The 23,644-nt window shown below is 40.8% G+C and overlaps 1 non-coding gene across 1 annotated transcript; it reads left to right on the top strand.

The window, feature by feature from the left end:
- Window positions 1–16,970: 16,970 nt before the first annotated feature.
- Window positions 16,971–17,076, top strand: LOC145637580 (small nucleolar RNA R71). The gene has a single exon (XR_014114348.1). It is a non-coding gene; the product is annotated as a small nucleolar RNA R71 (small nucleolar RNA).
- The last annotated feature ends 6,568 nt before the right edge of the window (window positions 17,077–23,644 follow it).

Below are 23,644 nucleotides of genomic sequence, written 5' to 3'. Positions count from 1 at the left end.
TTCGTGACTAGTTCGTTGCTCATACCTCTCCGTAGAAGGTCGATTGAAGAGTTCGATCGCGACTAACTAGCATTAGTGGAGGTCTTAATCTGTGCCTGTGGACCAAGTAGAGGAATCACGTTTTTGGTTCTTTATCTCCCTTGTTCTTGCTCGATTGCTAGTGGAATCACGCTTCAAAGGTATAATTCTTACTCTTTATGTGTTATGCATGAGATCCTTGGTTAGGTGCTATATGAATATGATTCATGATTATTTCCGCTGCGTAGTACCTATAATTCCCTACACCACTACCCCGCAACTCTAATCAACCCCCACGCTGCTCCCAGACACCGCATTTACCTCGCCTCCAGTCCGCCGAATACAACACCACCCACCAATCAGAGAAGCCGCTTCAATAGAACCTCCGAATTCGCCCAAATCAGCATCTGTAGATCCCCTTACCACCGCGGGCGCGTAGCCCTGTTAGAAGGCGCACAAATTGGAATCCAAAATTGAGTTGAGGCAATGGCTTTGCGCGACCTGTGCGCGACTTCTGTGCGGGCACGCAATTGTGGGTCAATCACGAGCTTTTCACGTGATTTTAATGAAGATCGGACGGCCATGATCCCTTCAATTAATCCAAAGGCCGAGAATCTGGTGATGCTAGATGATTGTGGTTGATGAACGGTGGTGATTGAGTGATAATTGCTGATGATGATGGAGTATGAACGGTGATGATGATGCCTGAATGGTGTATTGGAGCAGACAAATTCGAAAGGGAAGGGAGAAAGGAGGTCTGATGTTTCGTGGGTTTGGGTGGGAATTTTAGTGGGTTTTGGGGTTTTTCTTTTTCCTTTTCATTTCCTTTTATTTTATTTTATTGTAGTTCTGTCTTTTTTTTTTTTTTTTTTTTTTTTTTTTTTTTTTTTAGTTTAGTTATTTTAATTGTTTTATTTTGTTTTATTTTTTTTAATTTATTTTATTTTATTTTTATTTAACTTGTATTATAAATACCCCCTTTGGGGTTATTTTCTGAAAACTTTCAATCAACATTTTATTTTAGATAGATTAGATTAGTTTAGCCTTTATGTTCTCTCTCCTAGGGTTAGTTTAGGAGTGGTGTAGAGAGAGAAAGCTTGGATTTCCATGGAGTTTTTGAGAGGTTGAAGAAGCAACTTTGTGGAACTTCTTCTCATCTATTCAATGAGCATTTTCTAACTTTCTCTCATCTTTATTTCTTTGCTTAATTTTTAGTTTTTTGCTTTTTGTTTGTTGATTTGAGTAGATTAATTAGTTTGTTTATTTAATCTTGTTTTTATTCTTATTTTACCTTGTTTTCTATGTCTTTCTTCATTATGTTAGCTTAGGTCTTGTTCTAGGGAATTTGATGAAGATTATATTAATGAATTGAATGATTGATTGTGATTAGTATGAAATTGTTTCTTGATTGTTGTGTATGGGTGATGCTTTTATTGATTAGAATCTTTCTAGCTAATCGATTCTATGCTCTTAATTGTGCTTTCAATCAATTGTGCGAGAGTGAGTTGGTTGAGAGCCCTAAATTCTTCCATACCTTTGCTAGGCTAGTTGCACGAGAGTGAATTAGTTTAGTAGGATAATTAACATGCTTAATTGTGCGAGAGTGAGTTAAATGTGTTGATGTTCCTAATCGAGGTCATTTTCATCTATTTGTATGATGTTGTTTAATACATTGATGTGATTGGATTCCACTTTCCCTAGTTTTAGTTGTTTGTTCTTAGTCGTGTTTAGTTTAACATCTCTTTATCTCACGACCTTTCCTAGTAGTCTAGTTGACACAAATTAATACACTTAGTCCTTTTGGGTTCGACCCTTTACTTGCCACTAACTAGTTTAGTGTAAGTTTAGGTATTATAAATTTTTAATTTAGTTAGGGTTAGTAGTCCCAACGACCTACTTTCACCCGTGATCAAATTTTGGCGCCGTTGTCGGGGACTAAGGCGTTCATTAGTTTTTGTTGATTAGATTATCTAGGTTCTGGTATATTATTTGATTTTGTTTGCTTTTCTTTGTTCTTTGTATAAAAATGGCATGCTTATCTTTTCCTCAATTTGATGGTGAACCCTTTTATGCTTACTTTGAAAGACTAGATGGTTTCCTTAGTTACCATGGGTGTTCTCTTAGTGATGCTTGTGGTATAGCTTATTGGGGCATGAATGAGTATACTAGGGGAATGGTAGAGGACATGAATAATGGTAGATTTTGTCATTTGTCTATGCATGATGCGTGGGATTTCTTCACATGGCTTGCTAAGGATTCTTTTGATAGAGAATCTCACGTTTCTTGTTTTGATTCTCAATGTCAAGATTCTTTTAATTTTTGCATGAATTCTCTTGATACTTCTTATGTGCCTTGTGATGATCCAATTATGCAAATTGACACCTTTCCCCCTTATGCTCATTTTGATGAGGTTTGTGCTAACTTTGATGATGTGCAATTTGACTTTGATCATGAACCTCAACCCAATAACATTGATGCCCAAATTCTCTCTCAAATGCAATATCTCACCCAACAACTCCAAGAGCTTCAAGAGGAACAAAAATTGAGAGAAGTGAGGCTTGCCCAAGTGATGAGTGCTATGTTTGATTTAGATGGACGTGAGGCACCTCACTTGGAGTGTGAGAGTGTTGTTGAGGATGATGTAGGGCAAGGGTGTGAAGGTGAGGGGAGATTTTCTTGTGATGAGAGGATTTTTGAGGATTTTGATCCTTTTCATTCCCTATTTGAGCTTGATTGCCATCCTTCCCCTTATTCACCCCCTTTGAGAGCTTCCCTTGGTGAGAATGTGAGTGAGCCATCTTCATGTTTGAATGAGGGAGTTCATGAGGATGATAATGGTGAGTTTGAGAAATCAAGTGAGATTGAGGGTCCCTTGAGTGATGGTGGAAGAGTTGTGAATGAAGAAAATGTCGATTTTGAGGATTCCAACCCCCTTCCCCATCTTGATGAGTCTACCTTGCATGTTTGTGACCCTTCTATCCATGAGTCTTTGGACTCATTTGAGGTTATGGCTAGTATGTTCATTGAAGGTGTAACAAATCATTATAGCCTTTTGAGAGAGTTCATTGGCAATGCTTCATGGGAAAGGGATGAGTTTGAGAGAAACCTTTATCCTTTCATGCATGGTTTAGAGACTCTAGGCTTTGAGGGTCTTGAGGGAGTTGTTGTTCATCATTGTGATAGAGAGGAGGATGAGGTTGTTTCTATTGGAGAGTTTTTGTTTGAGGGAGATGTGAGTCATGAGTGTTCTTTTGAGGATTCTATGACTGATTTTCATGCCCTCATTGGTGATGTGAGGCTTTGTGAGACCATTGTTTCTCCTCCCCTTCCTCATGTCCCTTTCTCAAGGAAATTTGACCACATCTCCTACTATCCCATGTTCCTCCCTTCTTTTGTCAAAGAGCCTATTGAGGACCATCTCTTGTTTGATGAGACTCTTCCTTTTCATCCCCCTATTATTGAGGAAATGGGTGATTGTGCCACCCAAAAATATTTTGAGGAGGTTTTGCCTTTTATTCTTTTCCTTATTTTTCTTCTTCTTTCTCGTCTTATTTTCTTGATTTTTCTTTTGATTTTTCTTCTTTCTTTTGGCATCTTCCTCCTCACTTACGTGCAATAATCTTGTTGCACGTCCTCCTCTCGTCATTTGCCTACTTGTTATCATATGAAATGCGTAGTAGTGCATTTGATAAGCTCTTGCGTTTGTTGCAATATTATTTACTAGAGCGGTCTCGCTTGGACGTTAAACAAGCCTTTCTCGAAAAGTAACCCGAGGTTTTTATTGCTTTCATTTTCTTTTCTTTTTAGATTAGATTTTCTCTCATGGAAATGTTTGTGTGCCTTTTGCTAGGTACATAACTTGATATACACTTATGCATCGGTTTGGATCAAGAATTAAGGAAGTTTAATGCCTGTTTTTGCTAGCATATGGAAATCGAGATTCAATTCAAGAGGAAATCGGCTTGAAAGGTTAAATTGGTTCATTAGTGGGTAATTACACCCACCAATATCTGGTAATATCTTTCCCAGCTCTTTCTCTAATGGTTGGTGACTCGTTGGACTTGTGTTGGTTTGTTGGATTGATTTCTTTCTTTTCCCTTCCCATGGATTATTTTGTTTATATTTGAGTATATTGTCTCACTCAAGCTTGGGGGGAGGGTATTCTATCATGTTTGGTGGGATGTTGATTCATTTATGTCATGCACTTGAGTATATGCATTTCCATGTCTTTTCTTTTATTTTGAAAAATCCAAAAAGATTTTTGTTTACTTTCAAGGTAATTTTGGCAAAATGTGTTTTGTTTGTTCTTATTTTGGACATTTTGTTTTGGGACTTGAATCCTTGAATGTTTTTCTTCCTAAGTGGTAAATGTATGCACGGTTTGAGAGTGTTATTGGTTGACTCTAAGATACTATATGCTAAGGTAGGTTGGTTACGAACTTTTAGGGGTCCATGAAGCCTTAGTTCACGGGAATGTGGTAAGATGGAGTTGCTCTCTATAGTGAATTTGATACCCTTGGTTGGTATTTATTTAGTTATTATCCCTTGTGAGCTTCCTTTATTCTATCCTTCATCACCTTATTGAGCGGTGACAAGGGAATAATCGTGTCGTTGAGCGACTACACCTAAGTCAAATTAATTTATAACGCTCTACCAACCTAATACGTGTATAGGGTAAATAGAGGGGTCGAACCACAGGGAGACATGCATAAACACCGCATTCACTACTTAAGACTTTAAGCTATCTCGGGACAAGAAGTATGAATAACTAAGAGATTAAACTAAGGATTAAGAATGATTAAAGATCAATATAACTAAACACCAAGGGAAGTGGGTAGATGTAGATGTCACTTGATCATGCAATAACACAGAAGCAAAGCAATGGTAAACTAAGCATGCAAGAATATCGAAATAAAGCTCGATCTAACCGCCTTCCGGGGTTAATCGATTCCTCCTAACATAGCCTCTATGCTTCCACATTAGAACCATATATTAGAAGGTGCAAACAAAGAATTATCGATAGTAATGAATCTCAACTAAGTCAACTTCCGTTACTTGTTAGTAAAGACTCATCTTTGATCAACTAACAATGTGCACTTGCAAGAAAGACCAAAGAATATCAAGCATACAAAGACTTTAATCACCATTAACATAACCCCCAACATCATAAGCATGAATCAATTAACAACTACACCATCCCCACACCCTTGGCTAGGTGACTACTCACAAATCATATTGAAGACAATTTCAATCATCAAATCAATAAGCATCAACATGATCAATAAGCAAAGAAGGAAAATCAAAATAAGCAAACAAAACTAGATACAAAAGTAAAGAGAGAGAGTAAGGGATTGCTCATTCATTGAAGATGAAGATTTACAAAGGTTCAATCAAGCTCCTTCTTCAATATCCAAGTTCATCAATAGAAATCCACACTTTCTCTCTCTACTAATGAAGTTTCTCTCTCTAGATTAAGCTAAAAATGTAGAAAATTAAAACTAAGTTCATCCCCCAAAACGTTCTAAAAAAGGGACTTATATAGTCCGTACAGAGTCAGCTGACAAAAGGAGAGGTCCGACCGAACAAATGGGAAGGTTCGGCCGGACTACAGGGTAGGTTCGGCCGAACCATGGGTAGGTTCGGTCGAACCTCCCTGATCCTGGTCTGGTCGAACTCCTGCGGTTCGGCCACTCCTGCAAAACTGCCGATTTTCATCTTGCCCCTGCCTCGAAGTTCGGCCGAACCACTGAGCAGGTTCGGTCGAACCTCCCTGATCCTGGTCTGGTCGAACTCCTGCGGTTCGGCCACTCCTGCAAAACTGCCGATTTTCATCTTGCCCCTGCCTCGAAGTTCGGCCGAACCACTGAGCAGGTTCGGCCACACCTTGGTTCGGCCACACCATCAGGAGGTTCGGCTGAACCTCTTCTGAATCATGCTTCCTCTAGCCTCCTTTGAGCTTAGCTTCCTCCTCTTGAAAATCTCGATGGTTCCTACAAAGCATAAGCATGAAAAGCACAGTAAGAACAAAGCGGGAAGACTAAGAAAAGGGAGGATAAAGGAGAAAGAAAAGAGAAAGCAAAACTAAGTAAAATTGCTTAGAAAGAAGGCCAAACAAGTGCAAACGAGGGGAGAATCCTTAGAGAAAAAGGATAAAAAGAGTGGCATAAATGCCACTCATCAAAATCCCCCACACTTGCCTTTTGCTTGTCCTCAAGCAAGGAATACTAAAACAAAAAGACAACACACACAACAAGCATAATATGACAAGGGTTAAGAAAATCAATCAAGTTTCACGATGGGAAATGCTCCAAATGGACTCTAACATAGGGACATGAATCAAATAATGCTTACTTTTCTCAACTCAAAGAGGGGGAACACGTTCTAAGATGCTCATGGTTGAGGGAGACAAACCTAAGCTAAGCGTAGAGAACTAATGATTTCATCCTCTGCCCTAGCTCCAACCAAGACGGTCCGCGTTCTCTCCACTAGCTTCAAATCATCCCCAAGTTAGCTCCTCATGGTTCCTCGAGGGAACCGGAAAAAGAAATTTATTGTGGAGTCATGAGGTTATCCCGACATCTCAACTATGCACACTCTTTCCATAGGGTTGAAATTTATCTCCCTCCACCGTTCTTTGACCGCACTTCTCCAAGTCCAAGGGTCTTAACTTGGGTTGTAATGTCATGGCTAAGGGTTAAGGTTGGGAATTAATTTGAATTTTTTTTTTTTTTTTTTTTTTTTTTTTTTTTTTTTTTTTTTTTGGTGGCAAATCCTAAGTGAAGCAAAAGAGTGGCCATCTCTCAAGAACCACCTAAGAATTGAACCTAAATTCAAATTACAACCTTCAATACAAAATTTCATAACATTACTTCATTTCTCTCATCATTTCCTCTTCCTCTTCCTCCCCCTTTTTTTTTTTTTTTTTTTGAACTTCATACGTTGCATCCTTCCTCACAAACTTTTTGCAAATATTTCCTTTCATGAATAACTTTCAAAATCTCACTTGAACCAATTTTCACAACTTTCTTGCCCTAAAACCAACACTCTCGAATTCGTACCTCAAAAACCAATGCTTCACTAACTACAAGGGTTGGTAGAACATAGGCCGATAGGTTTTTAATATGGCTAGATCAAGAAAGGGGGAATGAGGCCCAAGTTGGTTAGCAAGTGGGTGGATGTAAAAATGAAAACCAAATTTGTAACAAAACACAAAGAAAACAAAGAAAAATGAGAAGAAATGCCCTCTTCCTCCTTTAAAGTTGTTTGGTCACGATCTCGAGAGCTAACTACCAACACAAAGATTAAGACATGCATAGTTAAGGATCCAAAACGCCGCTCACAAGAGTGATGAAGGCTAGAACAAATGACGCTCACACGGGATAAAAATAAGCAAATACCAACCAAGGGAATCCTATTCACTACGGAGAGCAACACCATCTTACCACTTTCCCGTGAACTAAGGGGTTCAAACGTCATCAAGAGTTCTAAACCGGGCTACCTTAGCTTACAATGTGTCTAATTCAACCTTAAGCATTCTTAAACCGTGTAAACCCTCATCAACTAGGAAGGTAAGCATTCAAAGCCATGTCATCAAAAAGGCACATAAATTCTTGAATCCAAATGAATGAGCAAATCCACATCAAAAATGTTTCAACTTGTCTTAGTCATGCTCGTTACACAAAAGAGAACAAGAAAAACACACAAAAGGGAGGAAGAAATTAAAAAGGTTCATAATCGAGGCATGTAAATCAAATAAATCCCAATCGACATACAAGTGATCGTCGATATCAACATCAACGATCCCAGGTTCCTTGGAACCAAAATCAATCAACCTCGAACCATTCAACTCTTCCTAAACTAGACCTAAACTAAGCACTCAAAGAAAAAGAAAAAGAAAGAGAGGAAAGGTCTCACCGAATGTCGCTTGAAATATAAGACAAGGTAATATATCCAATCTCACCAAGGGAGCTAGTGTTGCTCCTTAACGTCCTACATCTCCGCTTCAAGCTTCAATAAAGGTGAGCCAAACAAAAGAAACTACAACAAAACAAGAAAAGGTTAGAAAACAAAGAAAAAGACTAAAGAATCAAACAAAAAGAAGAAAAATTAATAAAAAGCTATCTACAAAGTTTGGATTAGGGGATTTGGAGTTTCGGGAAATTTGGATTTTTTTCTTTTCGGGAGCATCTCCACCTACAAAGACTCGGGGATCATCAAAGAAAATCATCAGAAATCAGCAAAAATAACCATAAAACATCATCATCATCATCACATCAATAATCATAAAACATCACCATCTCATCACATCACCATCACAACATCACCAACATCATCAACACCGCCACAACGCCACATCAATACCACAAAGCCACTATCCTCACTATCCTCCTTATGTGCAAGCAACTACCCTACCATCCTACCTTCCTATGTACACTTCAACCAACCAAAAGGACATCCTCCCCCACGCTATTCCTTTGCTCGTCCCGAGCAAAAGTGACAAGTGAGAAGATCGGGGGGAAAGGGAAGATTTCCCACAGCATCACTGGTTATCATCTCCTCGCCCCCTAGGTTGAGGGGGGTTGTTAGGATCAAACCCGGGAGTGTCCATGAAAGGGTGGAAGGGTTGGTTAAAGTGCTCATAGGGCCACCCTTGGGCACCCCAACCACCATCAAAAGGAGCGGGGGTGGATGCGGAAGCCGGGTCATAAGCCGGATCACACCCACCCGGACGATAGGGGTCGTATGGGGGGGTGCCAACGCGTTGGGTAGGGTTGATGGGACCTTCCCAATAGGCGTAGCAAGGGGGGGTGGGGTGTTGAGGATCATAGGGTCCCCAATGATTGACCGGACCCTCTTGAGGAGGGTGGTAAGGGTAGTTCACATAGGGCGCTTGAATGCCCGCTTGCACAAGATTGTCATAATTTGTCCTCGCGTAGTACCCCCATTGCTCAATGGAAGCTTGATTGTCTCGACGAATATCATCGAGGGTACTACGAAGGGCATTGAAATCAAAAGGAGGAAAGGAAGAAGAAGAAGATGCCTCACCTCCCCCGCTAAGGGGGGGATTGATTTGCTCTTGATGGAGGACCGGTGGAGGTTGAGGAGCTCCACCCCGGGCTCTAGTTCGCCTCAGCTCATTGGGGATGATTTGCTGAGGGATCTTCCATTTGAGAGGAGCGGAGTGGTCCACCGTAGTGAGGTCGGGGTCCGGGAGGACACACCATTCGATCTCCCTATCGACTAGGAGGATAAAACGGCGTTTGCTAGTAGTGAAATTGAGGAAGCGGCTGTGACGGAGGGCGCTGATGGATAGAGCATAGGGAGGGAACTCGTCGGTGAGCTCTTCTCGGTTTTGGTGCACGGGTGGGAGCAATTCAATTTGGTCCTTGTATGCTCCACCCTTCAAAAAGAGAGCAATGATAGTAATCATGCCACCCATAAATATCTCATCACCTAGACGGTTGTCCCTAGTATCCAAGAGCCGTTGGATAAAGGTGGAGGAGCATTGAAATTTTAGCCGTTGAGGATTGTCGGCCAAGAATAGGCAAGCAACCTCGTCTTTTACCATGGAGCCGAGGTTGGCTTTGAAGAACACGGCGTATTGTAGAAGCCGTACAAAATACCTCAAGGCTAAATGGATGATGTTGTTGACCTTTGAGGTATTAGTTTGGAACCTATCTTTGTTTGTGATGCTCCTCCACCACTCTTGCTCGTTGTAAGGAATGCGATGGGAGGAGGTCATTTCAGACGGGTGATCAAGGCCAGTGGCGTGCCAAAAGAAGATCTCATTTAGATCACTCTCCGTTAGAGAGTGATCCTCGTTGAACATCCTGAAGTGTATAATGAGTTGAGGATCCTCATCGACATCTTCCGGCTCAAAAACTTCCTTGCGGAGGGAGGCAAGGAATTCCAAGGTCACACGCTCGTAAATGTGAGCGTGGAGGTGGATGAAGTCGCCCCAACCAAAGTTTTGAGCCAACCTAGTCACCTCATCCAATATTCCCAGCTTCCTCAAAGTTTGAGGGCAAAAGAACCTTGTGGACCTAATCGGACGCTTGATGAGTGATGCATATATAGGCCAAAATTGCTCGTCCGGAGCAATAATGCCATGATCGTTGATGCCGGGAGGAGGTGGGAATTGCGTTGCTGAGGATTCTCCCACCCTCTTCCTCTTTGACTTTCCTTTTCCCTTGCCGAACATCGTGGTTCTACAAATTCACCAAGAGCATATCATTAGAACAAATTGATAGGAAATGACATAAGAAGCCAAGTACTTAACCAAGGTAAAAGTGTATGCTTGAGAGTATACAATTCAAGGCACGCATGAATACATTTTGACCAAGGTTTGAATAAGGATTCCTATGTCATTCCTAAATTAGTCCTAACAATGTCTAAGGGAAATTTGGCATGATGTCCCCTTATTTTCATGATATCCAATCATCAAACCATCAAAATCAAGCCAAAACCATGAATAACAATCTCCAATAACATCCAACTCATGCGTTTCTCAATCATAAAATGGTAACATGAATACCCTAGTATGAAATCAACACTCAATTACATTGAGATCAAAATAAAACCAAGATAAACATGCATAATCATCATAAGAACATGTTCTACTATGAACAACCAATCAATTGCAACAAGTCAATCCAAAGAACCACATGAAATAAACAAGTCATTACTAATAATTTCAAGAATACCATAATTCACACTTAAATATGTAAAACATGGTAAAACTATAAGAAATTAAAGAAATAAACTTGCAAAAGCTAGAACAAACATACCACAATTGATTGGAAGGAAGTAAAAACCCAAAAACACCGAAGCACTTAAACCCTTGAAATTGGGGAAAATGGAAAGATGGGTTTGTTTGGTAGGAATTTTTGGTAGAGATTGCAAAAGTTAAGTGAAGGATGGAAAATAAGTGAGAAAGGATGAAGATTGGAGTGAATTTGATGGAGATTTGAGGTTGTAAGGGGAGGTGCAATGGAGGTTTAGAGTGAGAAGGAGAAGAATGGGGTAGGTGACAAATATGGAAGTGATATTCACGAAAATGCAGCAAAATAGAAAACATGGCAGCATTTTTTTTCGATTCTGAAGATAGGTTCGGCCGAACCGAGGGTATGTTCGGTCGAACCACAGTAACAGTTCGGCCGAACTCCCCTTTGGTTCGGTCGAACCATTGCCAAAACTCTACATTTTAAAATCCGGGCAGAAAGTTCCAGCAAAATCGCAAAAAGAGAGGAGTGACCGAACCCAGAGAAGTTCGGCCGCACTACGAATTAAGTTCGGTCGAACCATACTTGGGTTCGGTCGAACCTATGCTGGAACTGCAAATTTTCAGATTCTGGCAGAAAGTTGCTGGAAATTTCTAAAAATTAAGGAGTGACCGAACCAGGGAAGTTCGGCCGCACTACAGTATAAGTTCGGTCGAACCTCCCATGGGTTCGGTCGAACCTTCTGCCAGAAGTCAATATTTTTGTTTTTGGCAGAATGTTGCCATAAATCCTTGAAATTGCTACAGTGGCCGAACATGAAGTGGTTCGGCCAAACTTCCATAAAGAATCACGCAAGTAAAAATAGTCCTCTAACACACATCTAAACACATTACAATCATGCTGGATGCAAAGTATATCTAAAGCCCAAGCACAATCAAAACCCAAAAATCCAAACAATCCAAAGTCGTAGATGGAAAAATAGAAGCAACATTAAAAGAAAAAGTATAAAAGGGTTAGAAACTCGGGTTGCCTCCCGGAAGCGCATTTGGTTAACGTCGTTAGCTCGACGTTCCTTGAGTTGATCAAGGAGGGTCGAATTGACGATGCACATCAAGAAGTGTCACAGAAACTGGTTCATCACTTGGGAATCCTTCATGATAGGGCTTGAGACGGTGACCGTTGACTTTGAAAGGGGAGTGGCCGTCTTGGGAAATTTCATAGGCTCCATAAGGAAACACTTCCGTGACAATGTACGGCCCACTCCATCTTGACCTAAGTTTGCCCGGGAAAAGCTTCAAGCGGGAGTTGAATAGGAGGACTTTTTGGCCTTTGACGAATGCCTTCTTGACAATTTGAGCATCGTGCCAAGCCTTAGTCCGCGCCTTATACATGCTTGCGCTATCGTAGGCATTCATCCTCAACTCCTCTAACTCATGTAGCTCTAGAAGCCTTTGCTCACCCGCACTATGGAGATCAAAGTTGATTTGCTTGATTGCCCAATGCGTTCGATGCTCCATCTCCACGGGCAAATGACAATTTTTCCCATAGACAAGCTTGTAGGGAGTGGTCCCTATTGGGGTTTTGAAGGCGGTCCTATAAGCCCATAGTGAATCAATAAGTTTGGAGGACCAATCCTTCCTTGTCCTAGCAACCGTCTTCTCCAAAATCACCTTGAGCTCTCTATTGGTGACCTCCGCTTGGCCACTCGTTTGAGGGTGGTATGCAAGCCCTCGCTTGTGAGAAACCCCATATTTATCAAGTAGTCGAACGAAGGTGTGGTGCTTGAAATGCGATCCCCCATCACTAATTATTGCTCTTGGAACACCAAATCTCTGAAAGATCACCTTTTTGAAAAGGTCGACCACCACCTTAGAGTCATTCGTTGGAGAAGCCACGACCTCCGCCCACTTAGATACATAGTCAACGGCGACCAAAATATACTTGTTCCCATGTGAAGAAATGAAAGGGCCCATGAAGTCTATAGCCCACACATCAAAAACTTCAAGCTCAAGGATGGGATTTTGCGGCATTTCATCCCTTCTAGAAATATTCCCCATCCGTTGACATCTATCACAAGTTTTGACAAATATCCACGCATCCTTGAATAGAGAAGGCCAAAAGAGCATAGATTGAAGGACCTTTGAGGCGGTCTTTTGAGCACTCATATGCCCACCACAAGGAGAAGAGTGGCACATATGGAGAACACTTTGAACCTCGTCGTTGGGGACGCATCTCCTCAACAAACCATCGACCCCTCTTTTCAATAAAATGGGATCATCCCAAATGTATCTCTTGGCCTCGTGCTTGAGTTTTCGACGTTGTTGTGAAGTGAAATCTGGTGGTATGGCACTACAAGCTAAGTAATTCACAATATCCGCATACCAAGGCTCCGATTTCACTTCAAGGACATAAAGCACATCATCTCTTAGAGCGTCCTCTATTGGCAAGCCATCATCTTCAAACCTTGCACCGCCCAACCTTGAGAGGTGATCCGCCACCACATTCTCGGCTCCCTTCTTGTCTCTCATCTCATAATCGAAGTCTTGGAGGACTAAAACCCATCTCAACAACCTTGGTTTAGCTTCCTTCTTCCCTATCAAATATTTGAGAGCCGAGTGGTCGGTATACACAATTGTCTTAGAACCAATGAGGTAGGTTCTAAACTTCTCGAATGAATGGATAACCGCTAGGAACTCCTTCTCGGTAGTTGTGTAGTTTCGTTGGGCATCATTGAGAGTTTTAGACAAATAATGTATGACATGAAGTTTTCCATTCTTTCGTTGTCCAAGAACCGATCCAATGGCCTCGTCGCTTGCATCGCACATGAGCTCAAATGAAAGAGACCAATCCGGACCTTGGACAATAGGAGCGGTGCAAAGGGCTTCTTTCAACCTACAAAAGGACTTATGACAAGCATCATCAAACACAAACTCCTTATCCTGTTGCAATAGGGATGTGAGAGGCTTAGCAATCATTGAAAAATCTTTAATAAAGCGCCGATAGAACCCGGCATGGCCAAGAAAAGACCTCACTTCCCTCACGTTGGTGGGGGGAGGAAGTTTTTCGATGACCTCAACCTTGGCTCTATCGACCTCAATGCCGGCATGGGAAATTTTGTGCCCAAGAACAATCCCACTTTCGACCATAAAGTGGCACTTTTCCCAATTCAACACGAGGTTAGCCCTCTCACACCTTTCTAAGCAACGAGATAAATTAGATAGACAATCTTCATAGGTGGCTCCTCCAACGGAGAAGTCATCCATGAAGACTTCTATCTCATCCTCAATCATATCACTAAAAATGGACATCATGCAACGTTGGAATGTTGCGGGGGCATTACAAAGCCCGAAAGGCATCCTACGGTACGCATAAGTACCGTAGGGGCATGTGAAAGTTGTCTTCTCTTGATCCTTAGGGTCAATTGGGATTTGGAAAAATCCCGAGTAACCATCAAGGAAACAATAGAAGGAATGCTTTGTAAGCCTTTCCAACATTTGATCAATGAACGGTAGTGGAAAATGATCTTTGCATGTACTTGTGTTAAGTTGGCGATAGTCAATACACATGCGCCAACCGGTAACAAGTCTAGTGGGTACTAGTTGATCATGATCATTTTTCACTACCGTCATGCCCCCTTTCTTAGGCACAACTTGCACGGGAGATACCCAATCACTATGAGCAATTGGGTAAATAATTCCCGCATCAAGAAGCTTAGCCACTTCTTTCCGCACAACCTCTTGCATGGAAGGGTTAAGCTTTCTTTGCCTTTGCCTGACGGGTTTGGCATCTCCCTCTAGATCAATTTTGTGCATACATAAAGATGGACTTATACCCTTGATATCATCAATAGTATAACCCAAAGCTTTTTTGTGATTTCTCAAAACATTGATCAAGAGGGAGGTTTGCTCCTCCGTTAGATTAGAATTTACAATCACGGGGAAAGACTCGTTGGGACCAAGAAATGCATACCTCAAGCCCAAAGGTAGAGGTTTCAAGTCTACCTTTGGTGCTCCCTTACCATTGGGACTCTCTTCTCTTTCTTCAACTTGAAAGAGGTCGTGAATGTAAGGAGCCTCTTCTTCCATGCTCGCGCCCTTGCACTCCTTGCTTTCCTCAAGCAAATCCTCATAGAATTGTATGTCTTCTTTGTGAGTACCTATCTTTGATTCATTCAACAACACACTTTCAAGGGGATCATTAGTGGCATGCAAGTGGGAGCGAGAAAATTCATCAAGAACCGTATCAAGAATATCTACCCTAAAGCATTCACCACTTGAGGAGGGTTGTTGCATGACATTGTTCAAATCAAACTCAATAGAATCATTGTCAATTTTCAAGGATATCTTCCCCTCCTTCACATCGATGATAGCTCTAGAAGTGGCTAGAAATGGCCTACCCAAAATTATGGGAATCCTCTCATCCTCATCCATTTCTAGCACATAGAAATCCACGGGGAATGTGAACTTTCCTACCCTAAGGGGAATGTCCTCAACTTTGCCCATGGGGAACTTAACGGAACGGTCCGCTAGTTGGAGAGTAATGTTAGTGGGAGAGAGGGTTCCTACACTAAGCTTTTGGTAGACGGAATAGGGCATGAGACTCACACTTGCTCCTAAATCACACAAGGCTTTATCAAATTCAATGCCATTGATAGAGCAAGGGATGGAAAAGTTACCCGGATCTTTCAATTTGGTAGGTAGTTTGTTGGAAAGAATTGCACTACAATTAGCGGTTAAACTCACCGTCTCACACTCCCTTCTTCCACTCAAAAGATCTTTCAAAAATTTGGAATAGTGGGGCATTTGCTTCATAGCATCAACAAAAGGGACGGAGATATGCAAATTCTTAATGACTTCCAAAAACTTCCCAAATTGGGCATCAAGTTTAGCTCTCACAAATCGTTGTGGAAAGGGTAGCTTTTCCTCTCTAGGTTGGCGATTTAGGGGCAAGGGGGTGGCTTCTTTTTCCTTGAGCACCTCAACCTGTTTTTCTTTTTCAACACTCAATGGCTCATTGGGTTTTTCACCCTCATTCTCTAACTCCGCCTCTTCTTGGGGTTCTTCCTCAATTAAAGGGTCACTCCCTACTACCTTCCCACTCCTTGTTGTCACGGCATACAAAGGTTTTGGGTTGACTCCTTGACTTGGGATGTGAGAAGAAGAAGGAGAAGAAGAAGAAGGGGATGAATTAGATGCAAGTTGAGCAATTTGAGTCTCAAGCATTTTCATATGAGCATTGGTTCGTTTTTGAGCCTCTTCATGCTTCTTTTGATCCTCCTCACGCATTTTTAAAAGAGCATCTAATTTAGCCATCACGGGATCTATTGGAGGGGCTTCAATTTGAAGAGGTTGTTGAGGTGGAGGAAGTTGGGGTTGATGGAAACCCGGAGGCCTATTAGTTTGGGCATAGTTAGAAACAAATTGGCCCCTATTGCCTCCGGTGCCTTGGTTAGGAACATTCATTTGTTGATTGTTTCCCATGTTACCTTGGTCACCAAAATTTTGATTTTGATGGTCTTGGTATCGGGGATTAGGTTGTTGGTTTTGATTACCATATCCTCTTTGGTTAGAGTAGCCCCTTCCATTGAAATTGGAAGGGCCTCCCCCACCATGGTATTGGTTATCATAACCACCACCATTTTGGTTCCAACCACGGTTTCCACCTTGATTCCAATTCCCCATTTGATTGGAGTTTGGCCTCAAGTTTCCTACATTTCCCATTCTAGGAGCAAAATTCATAGCATTGACATTTTCCATATTACTATCATGTTCATGGGAAGGGGGTTTAACTTCACAAGCATAGACACATTGAGAGGTATCATGATCATAGGTTTCACAATTAGAACAAAACATGCACCCTTGGGGCATTGTATTGTAAGAAGAGGGGGAGGAAGTATCCATACCATTGCCTCCCTTGGTTGAAGGGGAGATATTACCATGAGGGTTGGGCCTTTCTTTCATCAATTCATCCATTTGCTTGGTCATTTTGGAGATTTGGGTAGAAAGGTTGTTGATTGCGTTGGCTTGCTCCAATGCATAAACGCCCTTGCTAGAAGTAGCATCCCTTTCTCCTTCGTACCAATCATCATAGTGCTTTGCGGCTTCCTCTATAATACACTCCACTTCATGCTCTCCTTTGTTCATAATTGGACCACCGGCCGCGGCGTCTAGGCTTGTTCTTCCTTGAGGTGTGAGACCTCCATAGAAAGTGTGAATGAGTTGATACTTGGGTATCCCATGGTGTGGGCATTGACGTTGAAGCTCTTTGTATCGTTCCCATGCCGCACTTAGAGACTCACCACTCTTTTGGCGAAAACCTTGAATCAAAGACCGAGCCTCGGCGGTCTTCCTATGGTTATAAAACCTCCTCAAGAAAGTCGTAGTCACTTGGTCCCATGTCGTGAGAGAATTAGGGGGCACCTCCTTCTCTAGCCATTCTAGACCTCTCCCAATTAGCGAAAATGGAAACATTTTGAGGCGAATATATTCTTGAGTCACTCCATTGGCCTTTATTGTGTCACAATATTTCTCAAACTCTTTTAGGTGCTCATGAGGACTCTCAAACTTTCCACCCGAGAATTGTTTCCTCTCAATCAAGGCAATCAAATTAGGCTTGATCTCGAAATTGTTGGCTTGAGTAGTAGGAGTTAGGATCCCACTTTGCGCTCTAAAAGCTTCGGGGGCCCCAAGACGACTCAAAGGCGTATTCTCTCCCATTTTAGAACCTTCTTTACTTTCAAACTTATAGGCTGAGAAAGGGTTGATTTCTGAATTCGAAGATGATTTAGGGCTATCTAATTCTTCACTTGAGGGTGAAGAGGGTGGAGTATCTTCTAATTCTCTTACTCCTCTCGTTGGAGTGCGGGAATTTCTACTCCTTGCTCTTGCTTCTCTTCGAAGTAGGGACAAAGACCTCTCTAGCTCTGGATCGATGGGAATTAAAGATCTTGAGCGGGTTCGTCCTCTGTTCATACAACAAAGCTAAGAAGAACGTAAGCACTGACAAGTAACAAAAGTAGCGAACACTAACAAATAAAGGTGAGATAGTCTTAAACAAGCAATGAAATAGCAATGGAAACCGTCGTCCCCGGCAACGGCGCCAATTTGACAAGGGAATAATCGTGTCGTTGAGCGACTACACCTAAGTCAAATTAATTTATAACGCTCTACCAACCTAATACGTGTATAGGGTAAATAGAGGGGTCGAACCACAGGGAGACATGCATAAACACCGCATTCACTACTTAAGACTTTAAGCTATCTCGGGACAAGAAGTATGAATAACTAAGAGATTAAACTAAGGATTAAGAATGATTAAAGATCAATATAACTAAACACCAAGGGAAGTGGGTAGATGTAGATGTCACTTGATCATGCAATAACACAGAAGCAAAGCAATGGTAAACTAAGCATGCAAGAATATCGAAATAAAGCTCGATCTAACCGCCTTCCGGGGTTAATCGATTCCTCCTAACATAGCCTCTATGCTTCCACATTAGAACCATATATTAGAAGGTGCAAACAAAGAATTATCGATAGTAATGAATCTCAACTAAGTCAACTTCCGTTACTTGTTAGTAAAGACTCATCTTTGATCAACTAACAATGTGCACTTGCAAGAAAGACCAAAGAATATCAAGCATACAAAGACTTTAATCACCATTAACATAACCCCCAACATCATAAGCATGAATCAATTAACAACTACACCATCCCCACACCCTTGGCTAGGTGACTACTCACAAATCATATTGAAGACAATTTCAATCATCAAATCAATAAGCATCAACATGATCAATAAGCAAAGAAGGAAAATCAAAATAAGCAAACAAAACTAGATACAAAAGTAAAGAGAGAGAGTAAGGGATTGCTCATTCATTGAAGATGAAGATTTACAAAGGTTCAATCAAGCTCCTTCTTCAATATCCAAGTTCATCAATAGAAATCCACACTTTCTCTCTCTACTAATGAAGTTTCTCTCTCTAGATTAAGCTAAAAATGTAGAAAATTAAAACTAAGTTCATCCCCCAAAACGTTCTAAAAAAGGGACTTATATAGTCCGTACAGAGTCAGCTGACAAAAGGAGAGGTCCGACCGAACAAATGGGAAGGTTCGGCCGGACTACAGGGTAGGTTCGGCCAAACCATGGGTAGGTTCGGTCGAACCTCCCTGATCCTGGTCTGGTCGAACTCCTGCGGTTCGGCCACTCCTGCAAAACTGCCGATTTTCATCTTGCCCCTGCCTCGAAGTTCGGCCGAACCACTGAGCAGGTTCGGTCGAACCTCCCTGATCCTGGTCTGGTCGAACTCCTGCGGTTCGGCCACTCCTGCAAAACTGCCGATTTTCATCTTGCCCCTGCCTCGAAGTTCGGCCGAACCACTGAGCAGGTTCGGCCACACCTTGGTTCGGCCACACCATCAGGAGGTTCGGCCGAACCTCTTCTGAATCATGCTTCCTCTAGCCTCCTTTGAGCTTAGCTTCCTCCTCTTGAAAATCTCGATGGTTCCTACAAAGCATAAGCATGAAAAGCACAGTAAGAACAAAGCGGGAAGACTAAGAAAAGGGAGGATAAAGGAGAAAGAAAAGAGAAAGCAAAACTAAGTAAAATTGCTTAGAAAGAAGGCCAAACAAGTGCAAACGAGGGGAGAATCCTTAGAGAAAAAGGATAAAAAGAGTGGCATAAATGCCACTCATCAAGCGGCAATTTAGGATCCTTGACTATGCATGTCCTAATCCTTGTTTTGACCTCTAGCTCCCAAGATCGTGACCGAGCCACTCTAGGGGAGGAAAAGGGCACCTTTTCTCATTTTTCTTTATCTTCTTTTTATTTTGTTACAAATTTGCTTTTCTATTTTGCATCAACCTACTTATTAACAAATTTGAGCCTAATGTTTCCCGCTCTTGTTTAAACCGCGTTACAAACCTAATGGCCTATGTTTACCAACCCTTTTAGTTAGTGAAGCATTGGCATGTGAGGTTTGAGTTTTGAGAGTGTTGATCATGAACAAGACATTTTGAGAATTGGTTTAAGTACGGTATTGAAAGTTGAGCTTGAAAAGAATATGCAAGAAAAGTTTGAAAAGAAAGATGCAATTCAAGAAAATCAAGGAAGTTTCAAGAAAAAAAAAGTCGTCCATAGTAAAAAAAGGCAAGGACATCAAAAAAAAAATGGAAAAGAAACAAAAAAATCACAAAAATATTTTAGTTTGGTTTCTTTTTCTTCCCTAGTTTAAGCATTGAGGACAATGCTTCGTTCAAGCTTGGGGGGGGAGCGTTACTTCGGTTTTGGTATATATTGTGTTAGTGTTGAATAAGCTTGGGGGAGATGGCATTATTGGTATTTTTGTTTGATATTTTGTGACTTCTTGAGTTTGTTTTTGAGAGTAGGCCACTCTTTTGCTTCACTTAGGAAATATCACCAAAATTTTCAAATTTTTACCCCGTCTTAACCCTTAGCCTTACGTTACAACCCAATAAAAAACCCTTAGACTTTAGTGGGGTTGGGTCAAACAACGGTGGAGGGAGATAGACTTCAAACCTATGGAGAGAGTATGCATTGTTGAGATATCGGGATTAACTTCTCAAAGTTTTTCATTTCTTTACCTTTTTTTCCGGTTCCTTCGTGGAATCATGAGAAACTAGCTTAAGGGTTGATTTGAAGCTAGTGGAGAGAACGCGGCCCGATCGGTTGGGGCTTGGGTGGATTGTGTCCCCATTAGTTCTCTATGCTTAGCATATGTTATGTTTCAATCAACCATTGATATCTTGGAACGTGCATATGTTTGTCTATTTAGAAAGGTTTGCATTCATTGCTACTTGTTCCTATCTCTCGTCCAAGTATGAACTTTGTGTTTTCTTTCTCTTTTTAGGTTTCTTTTTCTTTTCTTTTTATTTCCTTGCCTTAGTTTTTGTTTAGAGTTGTGGGTCAAACTCTTAGGACACCCTCACGAGAGCACACTCGTCATGGCGATCTAGGGGTTTAAAGGGCTTTTCTTTAGTTGCTAAAATTGACCGTGATTCCTACGAAAGTGAGTTAGTGTACATTCCTGTCTCCTTTAGTGTCTTAGATTTGCTTGAATAAATCATTCTCCTTATCTTGTGTTTCATGTTCATTTGCTCGAGGACGAGCAAAATTTTAGCTTGGGGAAATTTGATAAGTGACTTTTATATCACTTTTAGGGTATTTTTATACTTATTTTTCGATTTAGTTTCTAATAATTTTCCTAGTTTTAGGCTTTATTTATCTCACTTTCTTATTTTCCTTATTTGATCTTTAATTTGAGTATTTTTGTAATTTTTAATAGTTTTTAGTTTATTTTCGTATTTTTAGTTAATAATTCGTAGTTTCTCTCATTTTCTTATTTTATTTTATTTTCATATTTGTTTTCTTTATTTTATTTAATTTCATTTGATTTTATTTTTAAGTTATTTTATTTTATTTTCTCTTATTTTATTTTATTTTATCTCTTGGTATTAACCTCGTGTTTTTGTTGTAGGTCGAGTTTGGTATTCCGGGTTTCAAAGTCATATTCGAGTTCAAGGTCCGAGGTTCGAGGAACATAATTTGAGCCAAGCAAGCTGCTGCCCCTTACCTCCTTTTGCTGCCAACTTATCATACACCCCACCTTCCTTATCCTCCACCACATCAATCTCACACAAATCAGCCCACCAATTCACGCACCCACCAATTCACCACCCCTGCTTTCCTCACCAACACCAACAGCTACAACAACAAACACAACACCATCAGCCACCGCATCCTCACACCTCACGCAACCCATTACTCACCAACAGCAGCCACCGGCCACCTCACCCTACTCGCACCACCTCAACTCAGCGCACAACAACCACCCAAATCACCACCAACACCCCGCAACTCCAATCAACCCCCACGCTGCTCCCAGACATCGCATTTACCTCGCCTGCAGTCCGCCGCATACAACACCACCCACCAATCAGAGAAGCCGCTTCAATCGAACCTCCGAATTCGCCCAAATCAGCATCTGTAGCAACCCAGACCACCGCGGGCACGCAGCCCTGTCAGAAGGCGCACAAATTGGAGTTCAAAATCGAGTTGAGGCAGTAGCTTTGCGCGACCTGTGCGCGACTTCTGTGCGGGCGCGCAATTGTGGGTTAATCACGAGCTTTTCACGTGATTTTAATGAAGATCGGATGGCCACGATCCCTTCAATTAATCCAAAAGCCGAGAATCTGGTGATGCTAGATGATTGTGGTTGATGAACGGTGGTGATTGAGTGATAATTGCTGATGATGATGGAGTATGAACGGTGATGATAATGCGTGAATGGTGTTTGAATTGGAGCAGCCAAATTCGAAAGTGAAGGGAGAACGGAGGTCTGATGTTTCGTGGGTTTGGGTGGGAATTTTAGTGGGGTTTTGGGGTTTTTCTTTTTCCTTTTCATTTCCTTTTATTTTATTTTACTGTAGTTTTGTTATTTTTTTGTTTTTAGTTTAGTTATTTTAATTGTTTTATTTTGTTTTATTTTTCTTTTTAATTTCTTTTATTTTATTTTTATTTAACTTGTATTATAAATACCCCCTTTGGGGTTATTTTCTAAAAACTTTCAATCAACATTTTATTTTAGATAGATTAGATTAGTTTAGCCCTTATTTTCTCTCTCTTAGGGTTAGTTTAGGAGTAGTGTAGAGAGAGAAAGCTTGGATTTTCATGGAGTTTTTGAGAGGTTGAAGAAGCAACTTTGTGGAACTTCTTCTCATCTATTCAATGAGCATTTTCTAACTCTCTCTCATCTTTATTTCTTTGCTTAATTCTTAGTTTTTTGCTTTTTGTTTGTTGATTTGAGTAGATTAATTAGTTTTTTTATTTAATCTTGTTTTTATTCTTATTTTACCTTGTTTTCTATGTCTTTCTTCATTATGTTAGCTTAGGTCTTGTTCTAGGGAATTGGATGAAGGTTATATTAATGAATTGAATGATTGATTGTGATTAGTATGAAATTGTTACTTGATTATTGTGTATGGGTGATGCTTTTATGGATTAGAATCTTTCTAGCTAATCGATTCTATGCTCTTAATTGTGCTTTCAATCAATTGTGCGAGAGTGAGTTGGTTGAGAGCCCTAAATTCTTCCATACCTTTTCTAGGCTAGTTGCAAGAGAGTGAATTAGTTTAGTAGGATAATTAATATGCTTAATTGTGCGAGAATGAGTTAAATGTGTTGATGTTCCTAGTCGAGGTCATTTTCATCTATTTGTATGATGTTGTTTAATACATTGATGTGATTGGATTCCACTTTCCCTAGTTTTAGTTGTTTGTTCTTAGTCGTGTTTAGTTTAACATCTTTTTATCTCACGACCTTTCCTAGTAGTCTAGTTGGCACAAATTAATACACTTAGTCCTTTTGGGTTCGACCCTTTACTTGCCACTAACTAGTTCAGTGTAAGTTTAGGTATTATAAATTTCTAATTTTTTTAGGGTTAGTAGTCCCAACGACCTACTTTCACCCGCGATCAATAAGGCGTGTGGCTTCCGGTTAGTCTATACACAATAAACTTTGACCATTAGGTCCTTTTTTGCATAATTGACCATCTAATAGACCATATTGGGCCACAAGTGTTCGTAAGACTCGTTGGTCTTTCAATGAAGTATTTTCGGGATATGTGTCATGGGTAATATATTGGAGGATATGATCAAACCAGGGGCTGTCTCCTTCGATGTCATTTATTTCCTCTATTGCGTTGCAATACGCTGGTTCTTCCCTTCTATCAATGCATAATGGCATCATATTTAAGTGATCCTTAATGTTGATCATTAAGGCTAATTTTGCTAGCGCATCGGAAAATTGATTGTCATCCCTTGGGAGATATTTAAAATCAATATGTTCAAAATACTCGATGAGTTGCTCTAGGTGTGCTTGGTATAATA

The sequence above is a fragment of the Chenopodium album genome, chromosome 6 (assembly GCF_948465745.1).
Source record: "Chenopodium album chromosome 6, dcCheAlbu1.1, whole genome shotgun sequence".
Lineage (NCBI taxonomy): Eukaryota > Viridiplantae > Streptophyta > Magnoliopsida > Caryophyllales > Amaranthaceae > Chenopodium > Chenopodium album.
The sequence above is the reverse complement of the archived record's forward strand: the minus strand, read 5'-3'. Positions and strand labels throughout refer to the sequence as shown.